This window comes from Sinohyriopsis cumingii, chromosome 9 (genome assembly GCF_028554795.1).
Source record: "Sinohyriopsis cumingii isolate HCF-2022 chromosome 9, ASM2855479v2, whole genome shotgun sequence".
NCBI classification, from domain to species: domain Eukaryota; kingdom Metazoa; phylum Mollusca; class Bivalvia; order Unionida; family Unionidae; genus Sinohyriopsis; species Sinohyriopsis cumingii.
The window spans coordinates 109382495-109396156 of NC_142969.1; the positions used below are offsets into that span (position 1 = coordinate 109382495).

The following is a 13662-nucleotide window of genomic DNA, read 5'->3' on the forward strand; positions in this document are numbered from 1 at the left end:
TTCCCCTGGTGCATGCTGGTCCCTGTCACACGGTACATGAGTGACCTTCACCTGGTGCATGCTGGTCCCTGTAACATGGTACATGAGTGAACTTCACCTGCTGCATACTGGTCCCTGTAACATGGTACATGAAACATTTTTTCTAAGTATCAAAGCAGATGTGTTATAACATGTTGCTGCGACATAAACAAAAATTTTGAAGACCAATTTTCATAAAAGAGGCTTCAGAAAATATTTTTATTATTAACACCTAGAAGTAATATATTACCTAGTGGAAGTTGAAGGACATATGATAACTATGATAAACTCATTTCATGCAAGGGTTCTCAGATACATGACAAGCTTTCACTGTTCTACAGCCTGCGCATGCACATTACATAAAACAGTAGCCTGTTGAGTATAGCCTACCACAAAACACATTCATCCTGTTAAGTGTAGACTATCACAACACGCAATCAGCCTGTTGGGTGTAGCCTATCACAACAAACAATAAACCTCTGGAGTACAGCCTATCATAACGCACAGTCAACCTGCTGAGTGTAGACTATCACGACACAAAATGAACCTGATGTTATGAGGGGCGGTACTAACAGAGATGTATATAATGCTTAAGGTTCATGATTCTAGCATGAAAAATATACGAAAATAAATACCATGCTCAAAATTGAAACAAAGCCAGCAAAGCGTAAAATATGTGCCACGCTGACTTGCTTTCATGATAAGGGTTTAATGTTTCTCAAGACACACACAGTCACTAGTGTGACAAACTTTTGTAACAAAGGTGTAGTATTTATCAAAATACATCGCCTTAGATTTTAGAAATGTATAGGTTGTATACCACACGCAAGGCTCATATAGACGTCAACTAAATGCAGCTATTCTATTTTGATTAAAAAATCCTTAAATGTAGTCACAATGACTTATTTTGTTGTATGGATGATTTTAGCATGAGAAGAGCCTGACCAAGGAACTTCACAAACAAATATTTTACTATTATACATACGCACATACACACACACCTTTTTAGGCATAATTCAAACGTAGCGTAACAAAGCACATCACCTAGGACATTATCATGAAATAAACTTCAGTTACATTCACCCAATTTTGCCTTAAGTGCGTGGTACTGATAGAGATGCATATAATCAGCAAGTCCGATGATTCTAGCCTGCACAGAACTTAACAAACAAACTAAAACAAAATGTAACAAAAGTGCTTCAAATATGATATTTGGGTCACATTGACATACTTTTGTGAACAGGATCTAGTATTCATCAAAACGTTTCCCTTCACCACGATTCATTATACCAGATATAACAGTATTTATCCAGTCTGCAAAAGACGGGGAAAAACGCACAAACATAACCAGAATTGTTCAACTAGAATTTAACCCCATCTGCACGCCTACACCACCCCACCCCTACCCCACCCCATGTGATGGGGCGGGTATCAAACTAAACTATTACATAAAAAGCAAACATGGTTAGGGATATATATATATATATATATATATATATATATATATATATATATATATATATATATATATATATATATATAGAGAGAGAGAGAGAGAGAGAGAGAGAGAGAGAGAGACAGACAGACAGACAGTCAGACAGACAGACAGAAAAAGGGAGACATACAAATAGAGACAGATAAGTGGAGAAGACAAATCAAACATACAAACATTTTGGCCTTCATAACTCAGCCTGTTGGAGTCCACCTTGCCTCATGCCCTCATTTTATCTATAGATTTTATTTCTTTATTACTTGGCTTGACCTTTGAATGACACATTGCGTGTTTGTTTGTGTGTAGTAGTTACGCATTCCTACTGAACAGATACATCATAATCACGTTTCTTGGAAATTGGGTATATATTAAAACATGCAATAGGATACACTAATTTTCTCCATCGAATACTTAAAAGAAACAGCTCTTTCCATGGTAGTGCCCTTCACGGGTTACCCGGAGGTGTAGACGAAAAACATATCAATTAACCTTTTATTTATATTCCGTCATCAATCTAGCCATCGACAGGGCATGTTCCAGATGGTTGCACTGGGCTTTCCTCTAGACAAAACGAATTATAAAATTAGTTCTTGTGATAGAAACATAAACTATAATATTTATTTCAAGAGTAAGATATAAGATATCTACAATCTATATATGTGTGAGTGTGTGTGTATGTGTGTGTGTGTGTATGTGTGTATGTGCTTGTGTGTGTGTGTGTTTGTGTTGTATGTATGTGTGTATGTGTGTGTGTTTGTGTGTATGCGTGTATGTATGTGTGTGTATGTGTGTGTGTTTGTGTGTATGTTTGTGTATGTTTGTGTGTGTGTGTGTGTGTGTTTGTGTGTGTAGCAAATGATATGAGTTAATGGAGAAATGTTTCGAAAAAATTAAATATTGGCAATATTTTGTTGTACATCTAATTGACCTTTATTGTGACATTCAGAGAATGAAACGCCGATAAATGGCAGCCTTGGTATTCACAAAGTCACAAATAATTCATCGACACGATTCAATCGGGCAATCACATCCTGCGTTCGTGCTACTTGACTCTTCGACTACTGGCGATAGGTTCCACTTGTCGAATCAATAGCTTACAGGACACTCTCTCTCTCTCTGACTCTATGCTTCCGAATTTTCCATCGATTTTCAGATATCAATTATTATCTAGTCTAGTGCGACTTCAACACTTTTAGAAGGCGCTGACGTAAGCAAGGGGCGTGAATATTTAAAGAAGATTTGTCCCAATACTCATCCTCTCTCTTTAACAGTTCTGGAAAACAGGAGTGAAATGATAGAGGACACCATACGTGGATCGGTACAGATATCAGTAGTCTGACAACATACAGGCAAGAAACCAGCAAAGTTTATTTTTGCTGCTTTACAGTAAAGGTGAGTTTCATTTAAAATTCTTCTTACACATTGCAATAATTCATGATTTACAAGTGGTACAATGTCTTTATTTTCGATTAGTGTTTAATGTATCAAATAAAAGCGTATTTAGAATGAACTTACAATAAAATACAAAGGAGTTGAGCTGGGTTACACTGACAACACTGTTGTCCATGGAATATCATGTTAGCGTTTACGGAATAATATGATTTTTAAAGAAAGTAGTTCACTTTCCAATTTATGCTATTTTTATTCACAGCAAAGAAATATTTGAAATCAATCCTATCTTATTGCTAGATAAGCTAAAATAACGTGCGTGATACTTCGTCTGTTGAATTCCAATTTTGATTTCAGATAAAATTTTGATATACAAACTTTTATATGTCGAATCCATACTTGTACAGTATTCTGGAAAACCTTTATCCGTCAACTAACTGCGCGTGTCTAGTGGAATGTATATGAATCAAAGTCTTGCCTTATTCACTTTAGAATTGTGCCTGAGAATGATGGACTGTGTCGATTAAATGAAGCAAAACACGCCATTTTTAAACTTGAATGTCCAGAATAAGTCGATTGATTACTTTCTTTTTCTTAAGAGCTCTACTGGAACTGCGCAAGTCAGTATTCCATATGAACTTACTTAAAAATAAAAGACAATAGACATTGGTAGAGATCTTTTGGTACTCGATCACGTGACGCTATTTTAGCCAAGTTATCGATTGAGAATGAACAAAGTGGAAAATGACCAGAACCACGTGACGAATAATCGCTCAAAATTAATTTTGCTGTTATGTAACTCAAATGGCGTGAGAATCATATTACGTATGCGTAAACCATGATATATGATGGAATGTTATTTGAAATGAAATACATTTTTCGAAAGTTATATTTTTTAAATTTTAAAGAAAATAAAATAAGAATGTTAATAAATGAAAATAAATATTTATCGCATAGAAAAATGATTAGGTGATCTATATCATCGAGAAAGAGGAAAAGCAATTTTCGCACCGCCTTGTCACCTCTGTATCATTACGATTATTGATGTCTGTTATCAAAAGGCATACTAAAATACGAAGCAGCTCAGACTACTGTTACCATTTTTATTGGATTTTCTGTTTCTCATTTTATACAAATAAACACCTACAAATTACGAAGACATTAAAACCCCGTCGAATGTTTTCCCTTATTCGTCAACCGTAAATAGCTTTCAATACACGATAAACGCGTATGTGCATGATCAAAAAGATAGACACGACAGAAGATATCTTCCATTAATTTTAGTATCATGACCTATAAATAGGGGGCTTAATACATCTGCCTGATTTATGGGCTCTAAGAGCACTGTGTGATGCGTCATGGAAGTTTATGAACCTTTTCTTTACCAGCCCAAAATTGATACGGACTGTCACGAGGCCCTTCAGGACACACGGTGCTAATGGTATGGAAAAATGGGAACCAGCCTGGAAATGGGTGAACCTAAAATAGAGTATATATGGGTTAGGCTGACCAGGATTGGTTAATAATGTAAGTTATGTTGTATGAAAAGAATCTTTTGAGAGCTTATCCAAGTTTTAAGTGAAAATAAATAGAGACATTGTTTTATTGGTGGAATTTCAGTCCTTTAACAGTCTTGATTTTGGAACACTCGTTACTAACATTAGCACCTGACTCTTTGGTGCGGAATTGAAAGCACATGCTTCAAACACATGCAGATCCAGAAAATGCCGCGGCTCATATCCTTTCCTCTACACAGAAGCTGACATCCAGGTTTCATCTATACTGATAAACATAGGTTTGATCATGAGCACTCAAAAATTTTAAGTTATTGAATTTTTACTATCATGGTGTTTGCATAGGTTTACAAAAGGAACTGAATTAGTACCGTGAGTCCTTCAGTACGATGTATTATTATATTGTACCGAATGAGTAACAGCCCATTTTATGATAAGAAGAAAGTTAGCAATGTATAATTCCTCGAATGAAGCGCTTACCTTATACACAAAGGAGTTCGGCGGTCCATATTATGTTTTTTGGACCGGTCAGGTTACAACTAATAATAAGGACCTTGAATAAACGAGTTACACGTTTACAAGTTGTGTTTTTGCACCCCGACCGTTTTTGTATAAAAGTGACACGACGCGCGTTGTAAGGTATGCCTTGCTAAATTACACAGCTACTATATATTTAGCAAAAAGGTCATTACTTGTTTGGTAATAATATAACAAATACTGTATGCTGAAAGGTCCTATAAATGTTTTATGGACCAGTAAGTCACACACACCCCAAAAAAAGAAGTTATATGGAAGCGAAAAATGTTTGAATACACGGAACTGTTTATTTACTCTCTTCATGTGTAGATTGCCAATGAATTGTATTTAGTTAAATGGTTGTAAAAAAAGGGATTCATGAAATAAAATAAGTGATCTACTTTGATCCAAATTAACAGTTCTTTTTTACTTGCCTATAATGGGGCAATAAAAATAATTCCTTTCCTCAGGAAACAAATACTCCATGAAGCGGTTGGTGGATATGAGAGACTGGGTCCATGCTAAGATGTTATCAAATCAAAGTTATCGCCTCTATCACTGACAATATAAATGGTTTCAATTTGACCAAGAATTTCTTGTCTGGAGTCTCGACTTATGCAGGTCTGCATTATCGATAGGGCAAAGTGAGCAACGTGTCCAAGGCCCCCGAGGCTCAAGGGTCCCCGTATATTATCGTCTGATTTCACAGGCAGGGCCCCCGAGGCTCAAGGGTCCCCGTATATTATCGTCTGATTTCACAGGCAGGTCCCCCGAGGCTCAGGAGGACCCCGTATATTAGCGTCTGATTTTACAGGCAGGTCCCCCGAGGCTCAAAGGTCCCCGTATATTATCGTCTGATTTCACAGGCAGTGTTGTTAATAGTACTGTAACCATATATATGGACAAGGTAGGATAGCTATGGGCCCTTATGTTGGCTGTGCCCAGGACTCCCAAAGACCTTAATCCGGCCCTGGACTTATGCGTGCCCTTTGAATCTCTATAACGTTGATGCGTGCAACAGTTTGGCTTATTTAGAAAATACTTACATTTACGTTATAGTTTCAATAAAAGTGTCACTCAGAAGATCTCACTAATACAAATAATCATTTCCCCGATTAGACGATGACTTTAGGCTATACAGTACCAGTATATGCCATTATATTGTGTGGGTTTTTTTAATATAGAAATCATCGCAATCTTTCTTCATCTGATTATTAAAGTGGTGGGATGGACTGGTAAAGATCCGCTATTGTCAGACACATAATTTGTATTGAATTTTATATTTTGGGAAGAGCGGTATCTCATTTGGTTGAGAGTCGGACTCGAAATCCAAAGGTCGCGAGTTCGATAACCACCGAGGTTAGCCCGAGTCTTTGGGAAAGGCACTTAGCTCCTGCCTCCTCGGCATGAGAGAGCCAATAATGGAATACAAATCCGTTATAACAAAGAAGCAACAAAAGAAAAGAAGGAACAAATACCCTATAGACTGGTACACTCTCTGCTTAGTCATACAAGTTGAATTTCTCATACAAGAAAAATAGAGTACAGCTCATATATGCTATGGACGAATCAAAACAGACTACGCTGCAGTGGTTGTGTTGTCTGTATATGAAACATTACACATATACAATAAAGGCACCGTTGATAATCAATGCTCCGAAAGCCTTTGTCACTAAATTTATTTTCAAAAGGGTCAGGTAGGTGCATACTATCAGAACATCCATTGTATATGCTAGCATCTGTATGCATGTGTGCTGTAGAGGGGCGTGAAAATCCGTAAGACATATTTTGTTTTAATTAGAAACAGATGAGGAAAACACAACCATATTTCAGCAAATAAATGCGCTTGTTTTGAGTGATTGTGTACTTTTCCGTAAGACACTGTAAAAATACGACTGTAACTGTTTAATTCTAGTTTTCTGTAAGGTATTGTAAACCTGGCTGTAACTGGTTGATTCTAGTTTTATGTAAGGTTTTGTAAACCTGGCTCTAACTGGTTCATTCTAGTTTTCTGTAGGGTATTGTAAACCTGGCTGTAATTGGTTAGTTCTAGTTTTCTGTAGGATATTGTAAACCTGACTGTAACTGGTTAATTCTAGTTTTTGTCAGGTAGTGTAAACCTGGCTGTAACTGGTTCATTCTAGTTTTCTGTAGGGTATTGTAAACCTGGCTGTAACTGGTTAGTTCTAGTTTTCTGTAGGATATTGTAAACCTGGCTGTAACTGGTTCATTCAAGTTTTATGCAAGGTTTTGTAAACCTGGCTGTAACTGGTTCATTCTAGTTTTCTGTAGGTATTGTAAACCTGGCAATAACTGGTTAAGTCTAGTTTCTGTACGGTGTTGTAAACCTGGCTGTAATTGGTTAATTCTAGGCTTAAGTAAGGTTTTGCAAACCTGGCTGTAATTGGTTAATTCTAGTTTTCTGTAAGGTATTGTAAACCTGGCTGTAACTGGTTAATTCTAGGCTTAAGTAAGGTTTTGCAAACCTGGCTGTAACTGGTTCATTCTAGTTTTCTGTAGGGTATTGTAAACCTGGCAGTAACTGGTTAATTCTAGTTTTCTCTAGGGTATTGTAAACCTGGCAGTAACTGGTTAATTCTAGTTTTCTCTAGGGTATTGTAAACCTGGCTGTAATTGGTTAATTCTAGTTTTCTCTAGGGTATTGTAAACCTGGCAGTAACTGGTTAATTCTAGTGTTCTGTAGGGTATTGTACAGCTGGCGGTAATTGGTTAATTCTAGTGTTCTGTAGGGTATTGTACAGCTGGCGGTAATTGGTTAATTCTAGTGTTCTGTAGGGTATTGTACAGCTGGCGGTAATTGGTTAATTCTAGTTTTATGGGTGAGCTACATATACGACAAAAATGCTATCGTAGATACATACAATCCCTAGCATAAATCTAACAATGAATTGCAAATATGGCATCGTTTATACAGAATATGTTGCTGATTATGTCGTCTGACATGCACGTTCATGAATGATGTCGCCTGTCACAAATTAACTTCTTATTAAAGTCTGAATTTATTTATCTGCCAAAATAATTGGGAGCTATTTTGTTCTGTTTTCATGTGAAAATCGATGGTTATTATTTTCTGTATTTCAAGGAATTATTTGTTTCAGAAATTAGCACATTGGTCTTTTTTAACTACTTTAAAATTCAGCATCTTTGCTTTCATTGTGTCTCAATACTAGCTCTCAAATATTTTGGCCTGCAACACTGATGCTCAAACTTGATACTTTGGGCTTCATCATTAGCTCTCTAACGCCATACTTCAGGCTTCAACATTAGCTCTATAACAATACTTTGGGCTTTAACATTAGCGCTCTAACGCCATACTTTGGTCTTCAACATTAGCTCTCTAACGCCATACTTCGGGCTTTAACATTAGCTCTCTAACACCATACTTTTGGCTTCAACATTAGCGCTCTAACGCCATACTTTTTGCTTCAACATTAGCGCTCTAACGCCATACTTTGGTCTTCAACATTAGCTCTCTAACGCCATACTTTGGTCTTCAACATTAGCTCTACAACGCGATACTTTGGGCTTTAACATTAGCCCTCTATTGCGATGCTTTCGGTTTCAGCATATAATGTGATACTTTCATCTTAAATGTTTGTCTTCTAACACGATACTCCCAATCGCGATATATCTGTCTACAACATTTCCTCCCAATCGCGATATATCTGTCTACAACATTTCCTCTAGAACGCGATACTTCTGACTTCAACATTGACGTTCTAACGCTTCCGCGAGATAACGATATACTTCGGGGTTCGATATTCGCTGACGAATCTGAAATCCTTGTATTACCTTGGTGCAAATGGTTTGTTAAAACTTGAGACAAACAATTACGATATAACGTAATTAACATCTTTTCCAGTTATATAAGAACTCGTGAGTTTTAATACACCTTTTAATGGTTTTAATTTACACTTTTTTTTAAAATGAATTATAAATCAGAATACATAATGATAATTTTTCAGAACTTTACTTTCAATAATTAAGTGAGTTTTAGCAACCATAATATGTTATTCCTCTATTTTATTATGTTTATTTCTTTCTCTTATACTACGGCGGATAAGGACAAATAAAAGAGCTAAGTAAACTTGTTCGGCCATGTTAATCCATCATTGTCATGTACACATACACCAGGCTGACACCCTAAACCTCGCCTTTCGTGACGAGAGAATACGATATTATGCTTGCCTTAATTATGACATGTTGTGAAACTCTTGTAACCACGTCTCTATTCTTCAAAACAAGATCTGTATCCGGATACCTTGGAACCGGATTCCAAATACTCTACTCAGGTAATGTTTCTCAGAAAGCCATTTCCAATAAACAACATAAAAGAATAAAAGTAAATAGGAGTGTTCTGTCATCATTATGAACTCGCATGTTCAAATGTTCCATTAGTGGTGATATTTAAACCACGTTCTACGTCCATCTGCCATATGTATCGAGAAAAAGCAGGATGGAGTTTTTGTGGGTGAAAGATTGATGGGTGGTTTGTATTTCCGCCATACATCTTTGCTTACTCCAGTTACTGCAAATGAGAAAGCTTCTCTCGCGAAACGCTGCAGCTTTTCGAATGAGAAACCCAATAACTTTAGAATAGCTTATTCTGAAAAAAAAAATCATTTTCAGTTTTTTCTTTCCACGAGTCAAGAATCCTCATAATATTTGGGTTAAAACAGCAACGACTTTGATACTTAGAGAAATAATTTGATGATATGAACAAAAAGTACGTAAATAGATGCAACACTTGTTATAGTGTCCTGAAAACACCAACCCACTTTCCACCCGTAAAAATCCGGTAACGTTTGGAAATAATTTACAGAGTGCAGAGGGCCTGATAAAAAATAATTTGTATAATTTTTAACACAAGAAATGTCTTGTTTTTGCGTGGTTATGGAACTGAGATACATTACTAGATAATGCAGAGAAAATTATTTTATCGAACCATTCGTTGCTTTAGAGTCTGCTAGCATTGAAAGATGAGGTGTGTGATTGCGTACTTGAGTGCGTTCTTCGGTCTGTCTGTGTGTTTTTATAGTCATGGGGAATAATAAGCATACACATTTTGCAAGATGGAGCATACCTTGTACCATCTTTAAACCCTTCAACCAAAATATAATAGCCCGTTCATTTTCATTCTCTCGAAAATACATTAGTAAATGGGTTTACATTAAAAGGATGGGTAGGTAGAAAGGTGCATTACTATTACGTTCTTTATATAAAAGCAGTTAACCAGTCAAACCATAGGAGTGTAGTTTATGTAAAAGCAGTTGACCAGTCAAACTATAGCAGCGTAGTTTATGTAAAAGCAGTTAACCAGTCAAACCATAGGATTGTAGTGTACGTTAGAAGCAGTTCACCAGTCAAACTCTAGGATTGTAGTGTACGTTAGAAGCAGTTCACCGGTCAAACTCTAGGAGTGTAGTTGATGTCAAAGTAGTTCAACAGTCAAACTATAGCAGCGTAGCTTATGTAAAAGCAATTCACCAGTCAAACTGTAGCTGCGTAGTTATGTAAAAGCAGTTGACCAGTCAAACTATAGCAGTGTAGTTTTTGTAAAAGCAGTTCACCAGTCAAACTATAACAGTGTAGTGTATATAAACGCAGTTCACCAGTCAAACTATAGCAGCGTAGTTTATGTAAAAGTAGTTCACCAGTCAAACTACAGCAGTGTAGTTTATATAAACGCAGTTCACCAGTCAAACTATAGCAGCGTAGTTTATGTAAAAGTAGTTCACCAGTCAAACTATAGCAGTGTAGTTTATATAAAGCACTTCACCAGTCAAACTATAGCAGCGTAGTTTATGTAAAAGCAGTTCACCAGTTAAACTATAGCAGTGTAGTTTATATAAAAGCAGTTCAACAGTCAAACTATAGCAGTGTAGGTTTTGTAAAAGTAGTTCACCAGTCAAACTATAGCAGCGTATTTTATGTAAAGGCAGTTCACCAGTCAAACTATAGGAGTGTAGTTTTTGTAAAAGAGTTCACCGTTCAAACTATAGGAGTGTAATTTATGTAAAAGCAGTTGTCCGCTCCGGTGACTTAATGGTTAGCCAGCCGTAGGATTTTAGTGTATGTAAAAGCAGTATACAAGTGCAGGTTATGTAAAAGCCGATAACCAGTAAAACCATAAGATAGCAGTGTATGTAAACTTTGCTCATCAGACAGTTTAGGAATGTAATTGAAATAAAACAGTTCACCAGGCAAACTATATGAAAGTAATTTAAATAAAACAGTTCACCAGTCAAACTATAGGAATGCAATTTATATAAAACAGTTCACCAGTCAAACTATATTAATGTAATTTATATAAAACAGTTCACCAGTCAAACTATAGGAATGTAATTTATATAAAACAGTTCACCAGTCGAACTATAGGAGTGTAATTTATGCTCAAGATTTCTCCAGTTAAACTACAGGAATGTAATTAAAGCGAAAGAGTGCACCAGCCAAACGATAGGAATACAGTTTATGTCAGAGTTCAAACTATAGGAGTGCAATTTATATTAAAGAGATCACCAGTCAAATCATAGTAATGTCTTTTATGTAAAAGCAGTTAGTGAGATACTGAATCTAATATTTCTTCTTAAAATAAATATAGATACAATTATCTAGTGATTTACTAAGAGCATCGAGTCCATGAGCATGTGATTTACGATCAGTATTGATACCACAAACGTATGAGTTACTATCAATTTCTTCTGAGATGAAAGCAGTAAGACTTTCTGAATGGTTATTAAATAATACTTCGGCATCAGATCACGTTGGCATCAAATCACGTTAGCTTCATACATGGTGTGATTAAAAAGATTCAATGTTTTTATCCACAACGTTTTAAAGCATTTTGGAGAAGATTGGTAAAAAGACACGTGTAAAATTTTAGACTAAATTTCACCTGATTTAAATATTGCAATAGCATTCTTTAAGAAAGAAGGAAATTTACAGGACATAATTGACGACATAATTGACATGACAAAACATTTGAACAGGTGCACATAATTTATCGGCACATGTTTTTAAAAGATTACCTTAGACATTTTCACATTAGGTTCACTCTAAACTCTGAGTACATTTATGTCTAAGATGCATGAAGGTCAATGGATGGAATGCAACAGTGTATATCACATAAATAAACTGCATGACTGGAGTTTAAGACACTTTTAAATAAATTATTGAACATGTTTGCAATGTCTAATTGTAGACGTAAAAGTCTAAATTTTTTAACCTGCCTGCTTTTGTACATTTTACAAAACTACAAAGAATTTTATGGCTTTCTTGAATGGAAAATTCAAGACTTGTGATATAATCTTTGTATTTTATAATCTGGAAGTTTTGTTTGCGTTGTTTTCTCCTACCAAAAATGTATGGTTCGTTTCGAAGACTTTCACGCGTCCATACTTCACTTGTTCTCTCTCGACGCTGTCTCCCTTTCTTTAAATTCAGCAATATACATACTGGATACGCTGCCTTTGAACATTGATACCAGGCGGTTTAAACCAAGAAGACTTGAAAAATACAGTCATTCACAAATAAAATTATCTTTCTGCAGCTGACATATTTTCTTTTAAATAATTATCTAAATTTGCGTATTAGTCACCAAATAGCCTCTAATTACTGCAATAACAATGAAATATCCGGGATATAATTTGCGCTTACATAAAGTTACATAAAATGACATCTTATTGTCCATCGTTTTCTAGGTCTATATACAATATTTTCCAGCATGCGCAATAAGTTGAATAAATCAGTGGCGTTACGGAGGGGGTGGGGGTGCGGACCGCTCCGGGTGACACCATCAGAGGGGGTGACACCAAAATGACTGTCAATAAAATATTTGAATATTTGTGCAAGAAGGATGTCCTTGGAGTGACACCATGAGTTACCGCACATGAGTGTCTATACGATTTTTGAATTATTGTGCAGGAAGGAGGTCCATGGGGGTGACACCATGAGTTACCGCACTGGGTGACACCTACCCTTTCGACGCCACTGAACAAACTAGTTGAAACATATTGCATTTAAAGGTTTCATTCCTGTAGAAATAGTCATCTAAAGTTTTGAAAACACAACGGGTTTTCTGTTTTATTGTTTGTCTTGTCTCTGTTTTGTATTTGCCTTTGAAAAAGACTCATTAAAGAGTCGAAAGTGCTCATGCTAGCTAGATACTAATTTTACACTGTTCGTTGTCAGTTTATTGAATTTATCTTAATCAACCCATGCCACGCGTGATCCCTTGCTGTGCACTTGAAAGGACTGTTACTCGCCATATGGTTTGCATTCTGTACAAAGATGAAGATATATTTCAGTATTGCCATAGCGTAATTAAGAAAATAATATTTAGACGCTATCAAATCTGTAACTTTATGAATATCACTAAAGGAATATAAGTCTCATGCAGGGCTGCGACGGACAGGAGAATCAGATATGCAAATGAAACAGAATTATGCTGTATGCAGACAAAATATGGTATTGATAGTACAGGGGGTTATCAGTACAGTAACTTGTTATTTGTACTTGTATCCCGTCGAGTTTCATAGCGGAAGGAAATCGACAAATCCTGAGACCAGAAGGGTAGAGCTTGACTGATGTCTTCCCGCTATTAAATGAAATGCGACACAAACACCCAGATCTAGTTAATGCACTGATGATGTATTTATTGCATACCACAAGGCCTAAACAACTATTTTAGAGTAAGAAGAAAAGTTTTAATTT

At 36.1% G+C, this 13662-nt stretch overlaps 1 protein-coding gene across 2 annotated transcripts in view; it reads left to right on the forward strand.

The window, feature by feature from the left end:
* Positions 1–2781: 2781 nt before the first annotated feature.
* Positions 2782–13662, forward strand: part of LOC149792456 (uncharacterized) — a 54239-nt gene continuing 43358 nt past the window's right edge. For both annotated transcript variants that reach the window (XM_089971039.1, XM_089971037.1), the window contains exon 1: positions 2782–2902. The gene's annotated coding sequence lies outside the window, so the exon portion shown is untranslated. The remainder of the gene's footprint in view (positions 2903–13662) is intronic.